Below are 18,411 nucleotides of genomic sequence, written 5' to 3'. Positions count from 1 at the left end.
GCAACTTTTGTTGTTAGACACTGCAGAATTTGGACAGGAATCTGATCTCCTACAAAGTGACACACACACTTATTAAAATGCAAGAGGAGGTTTGAGGCCTTCTTTCTGATACACAGTGCTGGGTGCTGTGCAGGAGAAATTTAGAGTCTGTCTGCTATTATGTGACCAAACAAATGCAGGAACTTCTAGTGCTTTTAAATAGTAATAAAATGAAAACAAAAATAATTTTCCTGTAAAGCACAAGCTCTGGTGCAAGTCTTCCAGGCTCTGGAAGGGAATGATGAAATCTGGACCAAACCAGCCTTCTGTCACATGCATATAAATAAAAAGTAAAGAGAAATTTTGGATTCTTCTACAAGCTCTTTCATGATAGTTCTTATTCTCCTGTTTCTGTGGTCTTTTTTCATACCCATCTGAGTATTTAAAAAAAAAAAAAAAGAGGAAAAAAAGAAAAATGTAATTTCTAAATTAAATGAAACACAGGAGTTGAGATATTTTTCATTCACTACTTGAAAGGCATATTATTGAAAACCATATAACATTTGGAAGATGGTATTCCATCATTAGGACTTTGCAGTTGACATTGATACATGTTGCATTTTATATTAGGTTGTTTTTCCTTTTAGCTGCACAGGTAATCAATTAATTTTCAAATTACCAAGGTAATTTCCAAATAAGCAGTGGGGAACTCCCCAAGCCATTTAATTTTCCTGCTTCTACTGGGAAATAGGGTTTGTTCAGTTGGCCTCCCTGCAAATGAGGTATCCTGGTTCCCCTCAGAACAAACGAACTGCCACATGTAGGCAGGCCAGCTCGCTTTGTCCTTCAGTCTGGTAGAAGTGCACCCGTGCTCACAGTAAGGCACCATTGCCTGAGCATCATGGGCCCTCTGGGGCTCCTTGGGAGTGCCCCACCTAAGATGCTGGGGGGAAGTTCCTGAGACACCTTCTCTGTTTCCCTCCCCACACGCATATAATCTGGATTATCTCCACTCCTGAGTGCTTTTCCCTGGAGCACTCCCATCCTATCCAGCAGAGCCATATGGCTTGGCCCTTACACTGTGGCTCTGCACCTGCCCAGAGCTCTTCAGCACCATCTGGTGATGCAGCCCTCTGGTTTGCAGTGATGGTGCCATGATGCTGCCCAGCCCAGCCCTGCCCAGCCCCCTCCCCTCCACCTGCTTCTGGGCTCCGATCTGCAAATGCTTTGGCCTTCTCACAGCTGTCTTCCTCTACACTTGGGAGGCCACAACTACAAGCCCAGCTTTTCTTGCTTCTGCTAACCCCGAGGGGGAACAGCTACCTTCCTCCCCAGAAGGAAGAGTGACACTCTTCTCCATATTGTGTGCAAAGCAGGAGAGTGGTACAGATTTTTTCGGAAGGGAAGGCCTGAGCGGGTCACTCCAGAACCGAGTGAGCAGAGAGGTGCTGGCTGTCCCAGGAAGGCATCAATGGGCTGCTACAGCAAAAGCAGAGGAGTGGTGATTGGTGTGGCTTTTTACATAAATGTAGAGGTGTGTAGGTTGTGGTTTTTTTGTGGTAATATTGTGCTGATTTCACATCAGTACCAGACAGGCCTCACGTGGTATTCTGCTGATGTTGTGGTATACATGTGCCTCATGTGCTGTGCCTAAGAGACCTGGAGACCTAACACAGCATATAATGGGCAGCCTGTGTACATCTGCCTTGATTCCCCAGCATCTCTGCATTCAAGAACTCTTCCAGTAGTTTTTCCCTCCAACCTGTACCAGTGACCTTTTTCTGGCTGAGGTGGCAGCAGAAATGGTGGCTCTGTGTCCTGAAGGCACATCATCATTTCCAGCTCTACCCTCTTGATAACATCAGGTATCAGGCCCTGGACTATTTGAAGCACTATGATTGCCTGCTGATGCAGTGTGTATCTACAGGTGGCATTTTCAGCATCTCTGCTCCCAGTGTGCTGGAGAACTGTTTGATCAACACAAGCTTTGACAGTTGACTACCTGAAACTCCTGAGAGGATGGGCTGGGCTGTTGCTGTTCCTCACAGCCCTGATTTCCTGCTGGCCTGATTTCCCTTCAGCATTATCCTGCTGTAGCACAGGAGTGTTGCATGCCTTGAGCCACTGCTCTCTTTCCTTGGGCCTGGGATTTAAATTCTTTGAGCTCTGTCAGGAAAAAAAAATTCTCAAGGTATAATTTTTTTTTTAAAGATGGGATAAATGATAATGTATTAATAGTGGAAGTGATTGTATACAATTTTTACTTTGCAAGTACCCATTATCTTAAGTTAATCCTAATAGGCACTGTTTTCCCCAGCATGTCTCATTTTGACAGTCATTGTTAAAAGCTGTGCTTCCTAATGTACTGTCACAAATGTGATGACATACTCCTTTTTTAGAAAGCAAAATAGATACAATGTGGCAAAAACATTATTATTGCTTATTTGTAAATGGGATACTTTAAAAAGTACCCTCAGTCTTACATTCATTAGGTTAAATGACTTGCTGATTAAGACATCTGTATGAAGTATTAAACCACCATCATCTGGCTCATGTTAAGATTCAAAATCAGGATTCTCCTCTTGCAAAGTAAAAACAGTTCTGCTATTTTAAAGCAGAATATACACATTGTAACTTAAAGCCAGAGGTATATTTGAATGACAATTCACACATAACTTATTGAAAAGGAATTCTAAGATGTTTGGAGTGGAATTAGAGAGATACATCTGATACACTAGCATCAGATCTGAGTGCTTCCTGACAGTGTTCAGACATAGTTTCCCTTGCTGAAATTCCCCAAATTAAACTATTGTGCAGACTATTTCTGCTTTAACAGATACCCCATTTTTACTCTATGAATTATCTACATTGTCTAACTAAAAATATGCTTCCAAAGCTTTACCTGAGTCTATTTCCACACACTGAAGACATTGTTGGAAGCCAGAGCCAAAGGCTGTGAAACTGGGACAAATTTTCAAAGTGAACTTGACTGTTCTTCGAAGTTTCTTCATTCTTTCTTTTGTCTGAGAAACCTCTACTCAGCATGCATTTCAGGATACTGAAATAACTATTTTACAGTTATTTTAAATATGTAGATTTCTATTACTAGGAAAATTAGTGCTAGAATTTTCTTTCTTTGAGGCTGGTTGAAAGCTTATTAAAGTCTTTGCAGCTCTTTCACCAAGAGTATAATGAGACATTTTATGTTCCTGTGAGCTTCACACTAAAAGCAGTAGTATTATAATACAAGCTCTGCCTGCAAATCCCAAGCCTAAGACATTATTTTTTGAATGAGATAATAGCAAGTGAATTGCTATTCAAAATAATTCAGCTGAGAGTTTAGGTGGGATGCGATCTAGAAATACTGGATGAACAAGAGAGAGGCAAGAGTTTTAATACAGCTTTCATCATTGCATTGGAGATACTTTTTGGCAGAGTAGTGATAATGATGTGGCCATGCTGAAGAGCTGGGATGTGCCTCTCTGTTGGTATAGAGAGGGACCAGGAGAGGCTAGAAAGAGAAAAGTTAGCCAGGTAACAAAACTTGCATTGTAATAACCCTAGGTTTTAACTTTTTTCGTTTTTGTCAGCCTACCACACCATCTACTGATTCTGTAAAACCATGGAATTGGATATTTCTTAAAAATTGCATATTAACTCTTAGACTGTATAAAACTATCACAGTTTATATAGGGTTTTTTTCCCCCTCCTTCTCAGGATTCAATTACAGAGATGTCTGTTTTCATGCCCTGAAGATATATACTTATCTATACAGTACAATATCCTCCAAAAAAGCTTTTGTAGTTGTTTTTTTTTTAAGCTTTATCTCTGATGTTAGAAAACTCAGCTGTATTCATAATTAATTGTCTTGATCAAAACCAAACTCCTTACAATTAAGAAACAAACAGTAGGTATGGCATATCAAACAGACCTTCTGCTGCTGTGATCTTACCTAAACACAAAATAAGCTCCTCTGTACTTCTACAATAATAGTAATAAAGTACTTTTTTGCTTTATTTACACCTTTAAATATGATTATTACGTCTTCCCATACACAAACCTCTGGTGCTTTACAGACAAACAATAATCAAGATTTAGATAACTGTCAAGCATAAGGACAAGAGGGTGTATATCCATCCAGCCTAGTGAAGTAGAATTGCCTATTGGGCAGAGCAGTAGGAAGTTGTGGGGCAGAGGTGGCAGTTTGAAATCCTGCCTGGAATAGATTTGTACTTACACACTGCCAATGATGTTGAAAACTGAGAGATGCTTTTCATTTTTCAAATGCTGCTAAAACATGGCACTTGCTTCTAAAGACTAAGTGTCCATCACTTGGACACTTGTCCTGATTTCCATCTGGCCAGATGACTCTAAAGTACAGAAATGGTGGGGGTTGGCTGCCAAAACCTTTTCCTTTTTGTGAGTTGAAATGGTGTTCAGCAGAGAAAGGTGACATTCTGCATGTTGTGCCACCTGTGACCCTCACTGGACAGTTTTGCACATGGGGTGTGCCTGGAAGAATTACTGTCACTAATTCCCCCCATTAATATTGCTCATGTCTCCAAGATACGTGGTTGCTGTGGGTGTGACCCTAATCTTGTCACAGAGGTGGGCGTAGGGAGAAGTGGGGTGAGACTCAAGTAGAAGGAGACCAGAACGTGGCACTCTGCAGATCTGGTGGTTTCCATTGCATCAGTAGCACTTCACCAGCACACAGCAGTCATGGTGAAGGTCAGGAATGTGGCTGATTGTGGTAGGAGGTGGACTCTTTTATTCCTTGTCTTTTACCAGGAATACATTGAGGTTACCAGTGTGACACCTGAAACAGGGAATTTGAAGTAACAATGTCTGCCTTCTCTCTGTGTGTGATTTTGGCACTACAGTTTGAACTTAATCATCAGACTGGGTTAAGCAGAACTATGATCATTTGTACCTATTATATCTAGGTCCTCTCCATCATCTACTGAAGGCCAGTTTATTGCCACAGCTTTTTTTCTCTCCCACTAACTGATACTTCATCAACAGTCTCAGGAAGAAATTTGTTATGCTTTTGTTACTTTTAGCATATTTTCATATATTATTGCTTCCTGTGCATGATGCAAATGGCAACCCTCCAAGGCAATACACTGTTGGTTTTAAGAAGGTCAGTGCTGTAATACATGGTGGTATTTTCCTATGCTAATCTGTGTTCTTGTGATCTTTGAATTCTGTGAGACTGGGGCTCAGTAATTGAGACATGAGAAGAGAGATGTCAGATCTCACTGAAGAGAACAAAGATGTAGGCTTAGCTGTCATCTTTTAAATGTGAATTGGAATAATGCAAGATAAAATAAGCGTAGAAAGTGAGGTTCATGAATTACTATTGATAATTAATCCCAGATTTGTTAATTGATAACATTTATTATGGCAGTACCTAAGGAGCAGCTAAGAATGGAGCCTCGTGTGCCAGGCAGACAGTGCTCCTCCAGCAGCTGCTCCTCTCTGAGCAGCAACAGATGACAACAACACTTCTTCATGGTGAGACTGAAAACAGGAGACAACTGTGGGAGGCCGAATACAGAGCTGCTGCCCCCCTGACAAAAGCTGTTCTGTAATTGCTGGCACAGGCCTAACCAAGGGGAGCAGGTCTGAGCAATAGAGACACTATTTTTGTGTAGTGCCTATGGACAGAAACCTAGCAATGGGAAAACAGCATGCCAGTTGTCTTTATTTTGTAATGTGGCAAATCTTTTAAAATACTTGTGACAGTTCTAAAGGCAATTTACAGTGTGTATTTCATTAGGTAGCTTCTAAATAGCTTCCCATTGCAAAATATTTTATTTCAGGACTAACCTTACTCATGGCATTTAGAGAGTCATAGGTTTTAATGGTGTATAATTTTACCTAAACATTCTTATTGCTCTTTTATCTGTTTACTGGCAATTCTAAATGTTTAGTTTATACTGATAAAGATGATTATCTTGATGTATAGCAGAGACTAAGTGTATATTACAAAAATACATTTTTGTTCTCTCTGAAAATAAGACTAGAAAATCCTCTTTAATTAACCTTGGCAACTGTATTTCAGAAGAGCCTGTGAAGCAAGCAAGTCAGCAATATGTGAATTGACAGCTCAAACAAACAAAAAAAGTTCAGAAAAGCAATTTTTACTCTTTAGATTTTTATAGTGTTGAAAAAAATTGGACTGCTCCGATTCATTCTGTTATTAGTTCTTCTAAGATTTTGATGGAAATAATTGCTGTTTGTTGAAAAAAACAGTACATTGAGTTCCTGAATTTGCTGATATTGGTGAAATGAGTATTTTATGTTTGCAGGAAAGGCCAAGGAAGCAGAAATATGTCTGTACGATGAAAAGATAAAGTCTGTGGCAAGTTGAGCAGTAACACACAAATATATTTCACAGTGTGTGTTTAGGGTCTTGTATTTATAGTTATGGGTGTCTAAGGGCAAAGACAAGACACTGTATAGTTAAGTTACCATACTTTAGTAAAACAACCACTTCATCTGAATAAAAAAATCATCATGTCTTGGCTTTGCAAAAACTCTACTTTTTCAGTTTATAGTAGTGGATTTACTAAAAGATGCTACTTTTTCCTATAAACCCCATTTTTATCTGAAATTCGGATATCAAGGATCATTTAGATTTTGAAAAAATTATGGAAGACAAAATTTCTACCAAAGGCTACAGTATAAAAAGAGATCTAAGTCGTGGAGAGGGGAAATGGATGGGATAAATGCTATGTATATGTGTAGTGGATCAAGGGTTAGACTTGATGATCTCTGAGGTCCCTTCCAACCCAGCCAATTCTATGATTCTATGATTCTATATCACCTGAGTGCATTACTAATTTGAGGATCATACAGGCTTAAATTGTTGTACAAGTCAAAACTATGGAATACAATCTTTTATCTGTTGTCGGCTTGGTTGCAATATATAGGATAAGTAGAATATTTTGTTGCTGAAAGAAATGTGTCAACTGAAACTGAAATTTTCAAAGAACGATGCACATGGTTGCTTTATTTCCATGGTGAAGCTTTCTGCATAGAGTTAATGAAATGCTTGGGGTCCTAGGGAATAAAAGGTGCTATATAAATGTAAAAAATTATCAGTAAAAAGTTTTTCCCTCCAGGCATTTGGGATTTTGCTGTGTGTGTTATAAGGAGGCATTTGCAGTCTTCTTTCATTCAAAATGCTTCAGCTTAGACCCGCTCGAGCTCTTCATCTGCAGCTTCAGCTACAAAAATGTTTATATGAAGAGTTTCTAAATTGGTCTCAGTTAATCGTATTTTGGTGCTAAACATGAAAGAGCCTGCTTTGGCTTAAGCATTTTATAACCATTTTGAAGACCAAGAGGAACTGGGTAGCAACCTATCACAAGAGGTTTTCAGGTGCTATTTTAACTATTATTAGGTGTTGTTTGCATTGGTGGGGAAGTAATACAGGACAGAATTCCTGGAAATTAAAAGACAGCTATGGAATAGGTGGCTTAATTGTCAAGAATTGCAGTGCATGACCCTTTACTGGCCACATATGTTCTTTCACTGATCTTGGAATGCCTCATCGGATGGTGGCTATAAAATTTCTATTTCATGCACAAGTGAAATCCCAGTTTTGCATAATTTTGTCTGTATTTCTCAAGTCATCTTAATCGAACATGCAACGTTTAGTATAGGCTTCTGCTTTTCACATATTATAAGCGTAAGCAGCAAAGGCAGTGAAATTAGAAATCAAAGAGAGCTGACAGAATTGGACGTAAACTTTTCACTATTTTAATGAAAAGTCGCAGTTAAATGCTATGTGAATTCACAGCAAACGTGGAATTTTCTTTGAATCCACAGATTGTGTGGATGACATTAAACTGTGTGGTGAAGTCAACACAATGGAGGGAAGGGGTGCCAGCCAGAGGGACCTTGAAAGGCTCAAGAAGTGGGCTCATGCAAGCAGTATGAAGTTCCACAAGGCAAGTGCAAGGTTCTGCACCTGGGTCGAGGCAATCCCATGCGTGAATACAGGTTGGGAGGAGACAGGATTTTGGGTAGCCATGAGGAGAAGGACTTCGGGTTGGTGGTGGACCAGAAGATTAACGTGAGCTGTCAATGTGCACTTGCAGCCCAGAACACCAACTGGATCCTGGGCTGCATCAAAAGAAGCACAGACAGCTGGTCGAGGCAGGCGATTCTTTCCCTCTGCTCTGCTCTTGTGGGACCCCACCTGGAGTACTGTGTCCAGTTCTGGAGTCCCCAGCATAAGGACACAGAGCTCCATGAGCATTTCCGGAGGAGAGGCACTGAAATGCTCAGAGGGCAGGAGCAACTCCTCTGTGAATAGGTTGAGGAAGTTGGGGTTGTTCAGCCTGGAGAAGAGGAGGCTTTGAGGTGACCTTATAGCAACCTTCCAATGTCTGAAGGGGGGAGCTGGGGAAGGGCTTTTTACATGGGTGGAAGGACAAGGGGCAGTGATTTAAAACTTGGGTAGATTTATGATAAGCATTAGGAAAAAATTCAGCCTGTGGAACAGATTCCCCAGGGAAGTTGTTCGCAAACAGATATGAAATATAATAAAATACTGCATCATCTTCTGTAATTTAATGCTTTTATAAAATTTGTGTTTTCCTTCAATTATTAATTGCAGAATTGAACCAAGGATTGCTGTTGCTTTATCTGCTAGGGGACAAAATATACCTAAGTATGATGACCATGTAATAACTGAGTATCATAGAATCCTAGAATGGTTTGGGTTTGAGTATCATCTAGATCCAACCCCTAAGATGGACAGGGACACCTTCCCACTAGACCAGATGGCTTAAAGCCCCATCCTGGCCTTGAACACTTACAGGGGTGGGGCCCCCACTTCTCTGAGCATCCTGTTTCAGTGTCTCAGCACCTTCACAGGAAAGAGTATCTTCCTATGATAATAGGTATGATACTCAGCAAAAAGCACAGGGGTAGTATTAATATTTGCTGTTTCATGTTTTTATTGGCTTTAGTGCTTAGCATACAACACAATATCTTAGAAAAGTCTGCAGACTGCACAAGATGATGGTGTTTTTTGTGTTTAAGAGCAGTGGAAAACTGTTTGTGCATGCTCCCAAATATCAGAACTTGATTTTATAAATGTATCTTTTCAACAAAACAAGCTTGATTCTCAGCAGAATAACATTAGCATTCATTAGGGAACTGAGTGCTTTAGGGTAATGTTAATGCAATTCATAGCCTGTTGCCTGTGGGCTATCAGTTTGAATTCAGCCTAGCTCAGTGGGGATTAAAAATTGGCCTATTTAGTGGCCTTCCTGTCATCGAATTGGATGAGTTCAGTGGGTCTCAGTCCCATAAACCATTCACACTGCCTTCTCCTTACCTTGCAAGCTCCAGAGAAACCCCAAAATTTAATGTATTCTGGGCAAAATTATTCTGTGGTACCATGAAAACCAAAGAAAAGCAAAAGGCATGATTCACAGTAGCTACATGAGCACTAACAAACACATTATTTTAAAATGTGGAAGTTACAGTGATTGACATGTAACATTTATAAATTAGCAAATTAGCTGATTATGTTCGTATGTTGCCACACAGCAATACAGAACCTAACATGACAAAGACTCCTTACACCTGTGCATAAGATCATGCCAACACATTCAATGGTTAAATGTCTCTAGGATTCATTTCTATCAGAACAGATATCTACATACTAATGATGGTGAAAACAATGATTTCCTAGTCTTCCTCCATTACTTCATAGCAGAGTCAAATGCTTCTGATATTTTCCTGTACTCTTAAAAAATAGTTATGAAGATTCTAGAACCCTTTAGAGAATATGTACCAATTTTATTTATTGATATAGTAGTAAATCTTCTTTGAAAAAGCTGTTTGAAACTGTTAATTTTTGCCCTCTGCCATGGATTCAGAGAATAATGGTTTTTGTTTCCCCATAGTCTTTTCTTCGCTAGACTAAAATATCTCAAGCATTCCTGTTTTCAGCTAGTTGTGTGTTTCAAAAAAATTTTTTTTTCTCTTTCCTTTACTATCTTCTATTGGATTTTTTTTAAAAAGAAATTTTTCTTGAAACGCAGAGCCCAAATCTATACACAGTATTACAGCTGAGGCATTATCACTATTAAATGAAAATTTCTTTGTATATACTAGATAGGACAGTTCTGTTTACACCTGTTTGTACTGCAGCTTTTTTCACAACGGTGTGATGTTGACGTCTGTTGAGTTTGTGATCTACTCTCATTTCCAGCCCCTTTTCTGAAAACCTGGTGTTTATTCATCTGTTGTTAATTGTGCAATTGTTGCTTTCCTACTTAAATGTTGCAATTGGCACTTGTGTTTATTCAATTGCATCCTATTTCTGCAACCAGTTTGTCAAGAACATTTGAATTCTTTTTTTGTCTTGCAACATGCTTTCAGCTCTGCCAGTCTGGCATTGTTGGTAAATCCAATCAATACAAGCTGTACTACGTCATTCGCATAATTAGTGCTTGGTACCAAACTCGGGACATACCCACCTCCAGGGAATCGAATCTGCTATATCCTGCTATTTTTCAGCGAAGCCTTGCTGGTGTCATTTTGCACCACTGCAGAGTAATTTAATTACACTATGTTTTTTGCTTGGTCAGTTAAGAGTTCTCTGAGACAGTGTCAAGAGCCTTACTTAAGTCAGGCCCTACCAGATCTCTCTCTGCTCCCATCCAAAGCCCGCTATGGGATGCACTTGGCTGGATATGACTGACACATGCACGTCGGCTGTGAATTACCGAGTCATTAGCGCCCAGGTACATAACTGTGTGATTTTTTGCTTCAGCATTCCTCTGGGAATAGGGTCTGGAAGGATGGACAGTACTTGGCTCTACCTATTCCCCCCCTTTGAATTATCTGGGCTGTGTTTTCTCCTCTCTCATGAGATCTGTAGTCTTCATGAGCCCTCAGTGACGGTTCCTCACACGTTGCCTTAATCAACTTCTCACACTAGCGTGAAATCTCTCTGGGCCTAGAAAATCTGAAGAAGAAGAAAAAAAATATTTATCAAAGCAGTTTCTGCTTTGCGCATTTACAGCTCGCTCTGAATCCCCGTCCTTTTGCATCGGGTAAGGAAAAATGGCACCGAACGCTTCTAGTTTCTCGGTGTCACCTCAGTTCTTCCCGCCCCCAGCAGGGCCCTGGTAGAGCCGCTCCTCTCTGCTCTCAGCTTTCCCGTTCCCCTCTCGCTGCCGGTTTGTCGCAGGAGCTTGCCCGACCCTGGCGGGGCAGCGCCTTCGCTCCCGCAGCACCTGACCTAGTTTTCCACTTTCTGCGGGAGAGGCACCGCCAAGCAACCGGCACCGCCACCTCCCGCCCCCGCGGGCGCTGCGCGGCCGGGCGCAGGTGAGGGGAGGCCGGGCCGGGCCGGGCCGGGCGGTATTGGTGCTGGCTCCCGCCTGCCGAACCGCGGACCCGTGCCCGGCCCCGCCGCGGGGGGGCGCTGCCTCCGGGCCCCCAGGGCTCTGCCCGAGACACCCGCGGGGCGGGAGCGGCGCGTGGCGGTGACGCACATCTGCACCCGCGGGGCGCGCGCCCCCCGGCGGGAGGGGCCGGAGAGCGCCGGGGCGGGAAGGCCGCACGCATGCGCGCCGGGCCCCCCGAGACGCCTGCGCGCGTGGGGCGCCGTGTGTGTGCGTGTGCGTAGCCGCGCGCGGAGTGGCGGGGGGTCGGGAAGTTAGCGCGATGACGTCATGACGCCTCGCGCAGGACGTAACCCCGGCGTCACGCACACCCCGGCGAGCCCGTGAGTTTCCCGTTATGCCTTTTTTTTTTTTTTTTCTTTTTTTCTTTTCATTTCCCTCCCCTTCCCGGCTGCGGGCGGGGGAGCGACGGAGTCGGGGGCGAGGGGGGGGGGGGGGAAGGGCAACGAGGGGAGGGGGCGCGCACCGCTCCGGGCTGGGTGGGGGGCGGCGGGTCCGGGCGCGGCGAGCCGGGCGCCCTAGCGGCGGTTGGCGGGGAGGGCGGCTCTGCCTCCATCCTGCCGCATCGGGGAACATGGCGGCCGCCTCCGACCTGGTGCGGCACCGCGACTCGTCCGCAGCCGCCCGCGCCGCGGTAAGTGGCCGGGCCGAGTCTTCAGGGTCGGTGGTGGTGGTGAGGCGGAGTGAGGGCGGGCGGGCGGGCGAGGCGCTCCCCTCCCCGGCCCTCCTTATCACCGACCTCCGTCTCTGCCCTCGCCCCCTGCCCTCGCTGCTTAGCGGCCTCTCCGGTGCCCCGGCCGGGCCGGACACAAAGGGCCGTGCCGAGGAGGGTTTTGTGCGGTCACATGAAGCGGCGCAGCCAGTGAGCGCGGAGCTGGGAGGGGGAAGCGGGGAGCGGGGCCGCCGCCATTGCCAGGCGCGGAGGAGCTGGGCAGTCCGGTGCCGCCGCGGCGGGGCCTAGGGCGTGGGGAGAGCCGCCCGGGGCCGGGCCGCCGGCAGCGCGGGGCCGCGGGAGCCAGGTAATGCCCCGCAGCCGGGGCAGGAGGATGCCGTCGCTCGGGGGTGGCCGGGGTCACCCTGGGGGGCTCCGGCTGGCGGTGCGGCGGGTCCGACCGGGCGGCCCTGCGCTCCTCTTCTCGCTTCCCTGCTGCGGGTCAGTCCACACGCTGCTCTCCCGGGAAAGGCTGCCTGCCGCTGTCCTGGGGCAGGGAAAATGAGCCGTCTCCTCTTTTCCCTTCGTTTCCTTCCTCTTTGGCATGAGGCAGGGTGACTCTGAAATGCACGGTGTTGTCCTAAGGGCTGGCAAGTTCCTGGCCCGCCGTGGGACTGTGCCCCTCGGAGCGGGGGCAGTGCCACTGCCTGCAGTGCCCGGGGCTCCCGGAGCCGGGGTAGTTTACGACAGCTAAAGAAAAGTTAACAGTTCGGGTATCGAAGTCGTGTGTTCGGGCTCCCAGCTGCTTCAGGGTCTGTCGGTTTCTCTGACTTAAGTTTGTGTTACATGAGGTTGCAGGGATGAGCATCATCCTGACCTGTGTAACTTATCTGGAATCTATAAAGTTTTCTTGTGGCCTACCCATAACCTTTAGTCTACTGGAAATACTTCTGTTGAGGTCATGTGGGCTATAAACTGTCAAGGCACAGTGACAATGAAAAATAATCATGGAATATCAGATTAGGTTTCCATCAGTGTTGTACAGCTCTGGCCCTTTAAGCAAAACCTCATTTGCAGTGATACTCTGGTTCTTGCCCCCCCTCCTTCTAGCACATAATTTAATTATGAAGATTGTGTCATGGAACTTAGCACTCAGATGCATATGGGGAATGAATGTCCACCAGATTTTAGAGTAAGAAACCATTTCATGTTTACATTAATGGATTAATACAAGTGACAGGCACTCTTAAGAGACTAATAAGCATTTCTGGAATTCCACCATAGAACTTCTTTTACTGAGAAGTTTGATCAGTGTTATTTTTTTATACAAATCACAAAATAATATTTCATTCAAATTATAGAACAGATCTCTAAAGCAAAGATTCTCCACAGCTGACAGTGAAGTGTTTCAGAGTTTTGATAACAGTGTGATTCCTTTACATAGAATTTTTTACTACCTGGATTGTGCAAAGCAGGTGATTAGAGGGCAGAAAAATGCACTGATTAGACAATGCAAAATACATCTGGAGAGGCTTTTAGTTGGTCACTCAGATGCAGAGAAAATACAACAATTTTCTTAGTGGAGAGGACTTTAAGTGAAGTGGATGGAGGAGCAGTGCAATGTGATAATCCTATTACACTGACTTATAATCAAAGCTGATGTTGCAAACCTGTGTAGTGTAACTGCAGAGGGATGTTGTGTGGAGTTATACAAGAATTACAAAGACATCTGAAATTAATAATCTTCAAAATATTGTCTTAAAATAATTTTCTCTGAGCTCTAGCATTCATTCAAAAGGAATTTTTTAAAAATAAAAACATTTACCGAAGGCATAGGAGTTGTTAATATCAGAAAGAAAGTTCTCTTTTTATAGCTATATTTTTTGTTTATCTTACCTCATGTCTGTGCTGTGGTTTTTTTTTTTTATATTTGCTAAAAAATACTTGGCAAATATCATAACAAAATCACAGCAAAAGCATGCTACTCAGATTTCTTTTTTTTAAGTTTCATGAAGGCTGGCATCTAGTTTGTAAGGAGTAGAGGTAGAAGGAATGTGCCTAAGAAAATGTATATGACAGTCCTTGAGTGAATACTAAAAGAGAATACTACTGTTTTGAAGTCTCAACAAGTGACCTGCCCAGTAGGGGGAAAAAGCACTGATCACTTTGAGCATCCCTTGTGAGGTTATTTAGTGCAGCAACAATTGATTGAAACAGGAGCATCAGCAATTGAATAAACAGGATGTTAAACAATAGTGGCAATGCCTTCCACTTTAAAATAACAGTGTAGGCTGAATTTCAATATAGACACTGAATTCTAGGGTTGTCAGTGGCATTTCTTGTGAAATAGTTTGTGCTTGTACTTGGAACTATCATCAGACCCTGCTAGCATACACTTTTTATGTTATTGAAGCTTTTTGAAGTCACTTCTGGAGAAAACAGAACCGAAAAGGGAATAATGTACTAATAAAACACATGCATGCTTACACTTATTAATTTCAAGCACTTTCAGGCTTGTTATCAGCTTGCAAAATATCCAAGGATTTAAAACCCGAAAATTTGCAGAATAGTTGTCACTTAGTATGCAGTTTCATCTGAAGTTAGTTTGACTTAAGAGTCTGAAAAGTTGCTGATTGGCTGCAGCTGTTTGCAAGCCGTAACTCACATTCCTCATGTTTTTGTGTTTTCAAACAACTTTTTGTCTCCATCAAAGTTCAAGTGGTGCAGCTATTAGAGAACTACCTTGAGATACTTTAAAAAAAATTTCCTCTTTAATACCAAATGCACTACTCCTAATGTTACAGTTATTTTAAGCTAAATTGAATGAGTTCCCTGTGTGCTCTGGGTTGTGCCTGTGCTGTATTATGTATTCAGACATTGGGAGGCAAATCATTTAACAAAACCAGGTTATGTCTGAACAGTGTTGCACTTTACTTCAGGTGACTTTGAGACTGTCGTAAATTGACATAGCCTTCAAAGACTAATTCCTCCAGGTGAAAATAGTGCCCACTGAACTTCAGAGTGTAAAGAAATCCCTGTTGAAATATACCAAACCAAATCTGTTTTCTCTAAAAGTATGTTCGTTTATGTTCTTAAGCACTCTAAATATAAGTTGTTTTTTTATAATTAACCTTTTTTTTTTTTGCTGCTTTTTTTTCTTTTTCCCAAGGTAGATGCAAACTACTGGAAAAAGAACTTAAGTTACCCAAGGAAACTGTGTATCTTGGTTGTGCTGGCTAATTTACATAAAGATGCTACCGGGTTGTTTGGATTAAAAGATTTTCATGTAGTTTGAGTATCACAAAAAAGAATTCCTTTATGCGTAATTTAAAAACCAAAACAAACAGCATATGCATTTTAATGCCTGTGTGCATTGTGTCCCTTAAATAAAAACTTGTGTCAGTTAATTGGAACAATTCACACAAGCAGTGATGGTAGCAAAGTCGTGCAAACATTCACAAAACTGCAGAAAAGCTCTTTGATAGGCAAGGGTGGGAAGTGGTCACTGACTCCCTGGCTACTTAAAACCAGACACCATGCAGTGCATCTCTACACTACAGGAATACTGTGAGATGAGATTTGATGCTCAAATCTCAGCTGTGTGTCAGAAGGACCATGTAATGAATTTGCATAAACTTTTAATGTGTGTTTTTTGTCAAAAAAATGAAAAAGGCATGATAGTCACAGGATCAGTCATGTTACCTATTATGTGGTGCAGTGTCATGTAAAGAGTATTTCATGTCAGTACAAAGTCTGCCTAGAATTCTGTGGTATTTACTTAAGTGATGCTGCTTCATTAAAGGAGGGCAAGCTGTTTAAAATTTCAAAGTAAGGAAATAAAGTAATCCACATAAAAATGAGTCTCCATTTGTGCTGCAGTTTTGTCACTGTTCATCTGTACACAGCAGCTTTTAGTTGATAAAATGTTGCAGCAGTGCCCTTTCCTTGCCAATGAGGTTAAAGGGGGGGGATACAGTGACTTATCAGTGAGAATGCATTTTTTGTTTTGGTTACAGTAAATATTAACTGACTTAATATTCCTGAGCGAACTTGGTGATTGCAGAGAACTGTTACTCCAGTTGATGTAATTCTGATTCTTTTGGTATAGGAAGTACTGGCTTCAGGTGTAACTAAATCCAGCTACTGGAAATGGTAAATCTACAGTTGTCAGTGATACCGAATACTTTATCTTGCATATAATCAACGCTTTGAAGTATGATGGGATATGTAGTAATTCAGTGTTTCTTGAAACTTAATCCAGAGGATGCAAAGTTCATGCTCAAGTCAGAATAAAGGTCAGATTACTGGGCTTTGGAGCATTTTTGGCCTGTTGTTAGATTGCAGAAACTATTTTCAGTATGCTGAAAATAGTGGCAAGTTAGATACTTGCCATGGTTATAAAAACTTGGGAGTTTTGGAGACTGGAGGACAGTGTTACTTTCCAAGTGAAAAGAAAAATGTACAAGTTTCAGTCTGAGATATCTGTAAACAGATTTTTTTTTTTTTTTAATAAAGGGACATTATTTTGTGACTGAATTACTGTGGTGTTTTGCTTTCCTTAAATGAATACTTGATAACATTATAGTCTTCACAAAGTAACAGGAGTGGGGAGAGATTGCATGTTGGGAAACAGGATGGAAGGAACTCCGGGTGCCTTATTGATTTATCCAGTTGTAGCTGAACCTGTGGATTGAGATCATTGTAACTTCCCTGGATTCTGGGACAACTTTTAGCACTGCTTTGTAAAAATACTTTCCACAATAAAATGATGGAACACAAGCAAAACAAGATGTTAGGTATATGTCTTGTAACTTTTACTTACAGGCTTTTACCTGCTGTGTTCTTTTTTAGTTTGAGTGAAAAAAAAAATGAGGAATTCCTTAACAAATCATGATAATGTTGATAAGTAGTAATGAATACCTCTTGCCTGCTTCTTCAGAGACCAATTGTTTGGTGCACTGATGGCATGGGTTGTGCTTTATCCTGTCTGCTTTTCCAGTGCAGGTCTTTGATGGGGAAAGGGATGAGTTTCCCTCCAAAGTTTTCTTTCCAGAGAAGACATAAAACAGCAGGACAAGGGGCTGCTTTTGAAAAGTTGTTACAACTTTCTAAAGCATGGCAGCTCTGAAGCTGCTTGTTCTGCTGCTGGTATGAAGTGGTAGATATCTGTTTCTTGTCTGGCTGCAGTCAGCAGGGTGATGGGTGGTGGTTATGGTTTGGTTTTTTTGTTTATTTTGCTGCCTGTTGTAGTGTGTCCTGGTTGGTAGGTTGCTTTTTTTAGAAAAAATAAACTTAGGTTTTGTCTTACTGGGTGGTTATCATCTGAATGTTTCTGCTTCTGATTCCTGTCAGCTCTCCTAGGAGTTCTATCTGTGGCATGGTTTTTGATGACTACTTTTTCAAAAAGTCCTTAATGGGTATAATTACATGTTCAGATGTAGGCACATAGAACAGTTTTGTGACTGTACAGTGTTGGAAAACTGTCTCTAGTATTAAATTAATTTTCCAAAATTACCTTTTTTAGTCAGAAGAGATAACTATATAATTTATATCCTAAAATTAGGCTCCCAACCACCAAAACAATAGCTGTAGGTTATCAAAATTTTTATTGTATTTATGATTATTTTGTTTGCAAAGAAACTTGTATTCTTAGAGATGTTCTTCAGAGCTTCCATCGAATACACTGGATTCTCCTGTGTTCTCCTGTGATGATGGGTGGGGAGGAGGAAGAAGGGGGGGTGTTTTCTATTCCAAAATTTTTTGGGTTTTTTTTTTTTTTTCATTACTCTTAAGTTGGCCAGGTAATAGAAGCACTATATTCAAGAGGGGACAGGGTTTGCATGAAAAGTTCCAACATAAATAACTTTGTTTCTTTACACAGAAGTGCTGCTTTTTATTGTTTTAGTGTCATAGCTGTTATGAGCGTGTCTTCTGTCTGAAAGTCTTGATTGCATGTGCTGTCACAGGGAGTGGGCAACTCCCTGTGTCACTGTCAACTGAGTGACAGCTCTGCACCGGGCTTCTCCCACCTCTCTCCTGAAGTGAAGTGGATACTCTGTCCTCTTCTGCTTACTTTTCCTTTAATATATGTTGACATCAGTGAAATCACCTGATCTTTTCTGTTCTTGAGCAACACTTAAAAACTGAGAACCTGTGGCATGTAATGAAAAGAACTTCATTGTGTACAGAATATAACAAATGTTAGAACTCTCAAGTTAATTCAGAAGCAGTTTTTAATCTTCTAGGAAGCTGAGAGCAAAATACCAGCTAGTGCTTCCTACTCAGGTACTTACTGACAAAAACCAAACAAACAACAGAAAAAAAAGACAAAAAACCCCA

At 42.0% G+C, this 18,411-nt stretch overlaps 1 protein-coding gene across 15 annotated transcripts in view; it reads left to right on the top strand.

The window, feature by feature from the left end:
- ZNF644 (zinc finger protein 644) overlaps window positions 1-18,411 on the top strand; it is an 83,082-nt gene that overhangs the window by 14,823 nt on the left and 49,848 nt on the right. For 4 of the 15 annotated variants that reach the window (XM_071750672.1, XM_071750677.1, XM_071750665.1 and 1 more), the window contains exon 1: window positions 11,587-11,743. The exons of 2 other annotated variants lie outside the window; for them this stretch is intronic. The gene's annotated coding sequence lies outside the window, so the exon portion shown is untranslated. Of the gene's footprint in view, window positions 1-11,586; window positions 11,744-11,907; window positions 12,055-12,124; window positions 12,440-18,411 lie in introns of those variants that run through there. 9 more of the 15 variants (XM_071750681.1, XM_071750674.1, XM_071750673.1 and 6 more) reach the window with 6 other exon arrangements.

The sequence above is a fragment of the Heliangelus exortis genome, chromosome 8, assembly GCF_036169615.1.
Source record: "Heliangelus exortis chromosome 8, bHelExo1.hap1, whole genome shotgun sequence".
In the NCBI taxonomy this organism is placed as follows: domain Eukaryota; kingdom Metazoa; phylum Chordata; class Aves; order Apodiformes; family Trochilidae; genus Heliangelus; species Heliangelus exortis.
The sequence above is the reverse complement of the archived record's forward strand: the minus strand, read 5'-3'. Positions and strand labels throughout refer to the sequence as shown.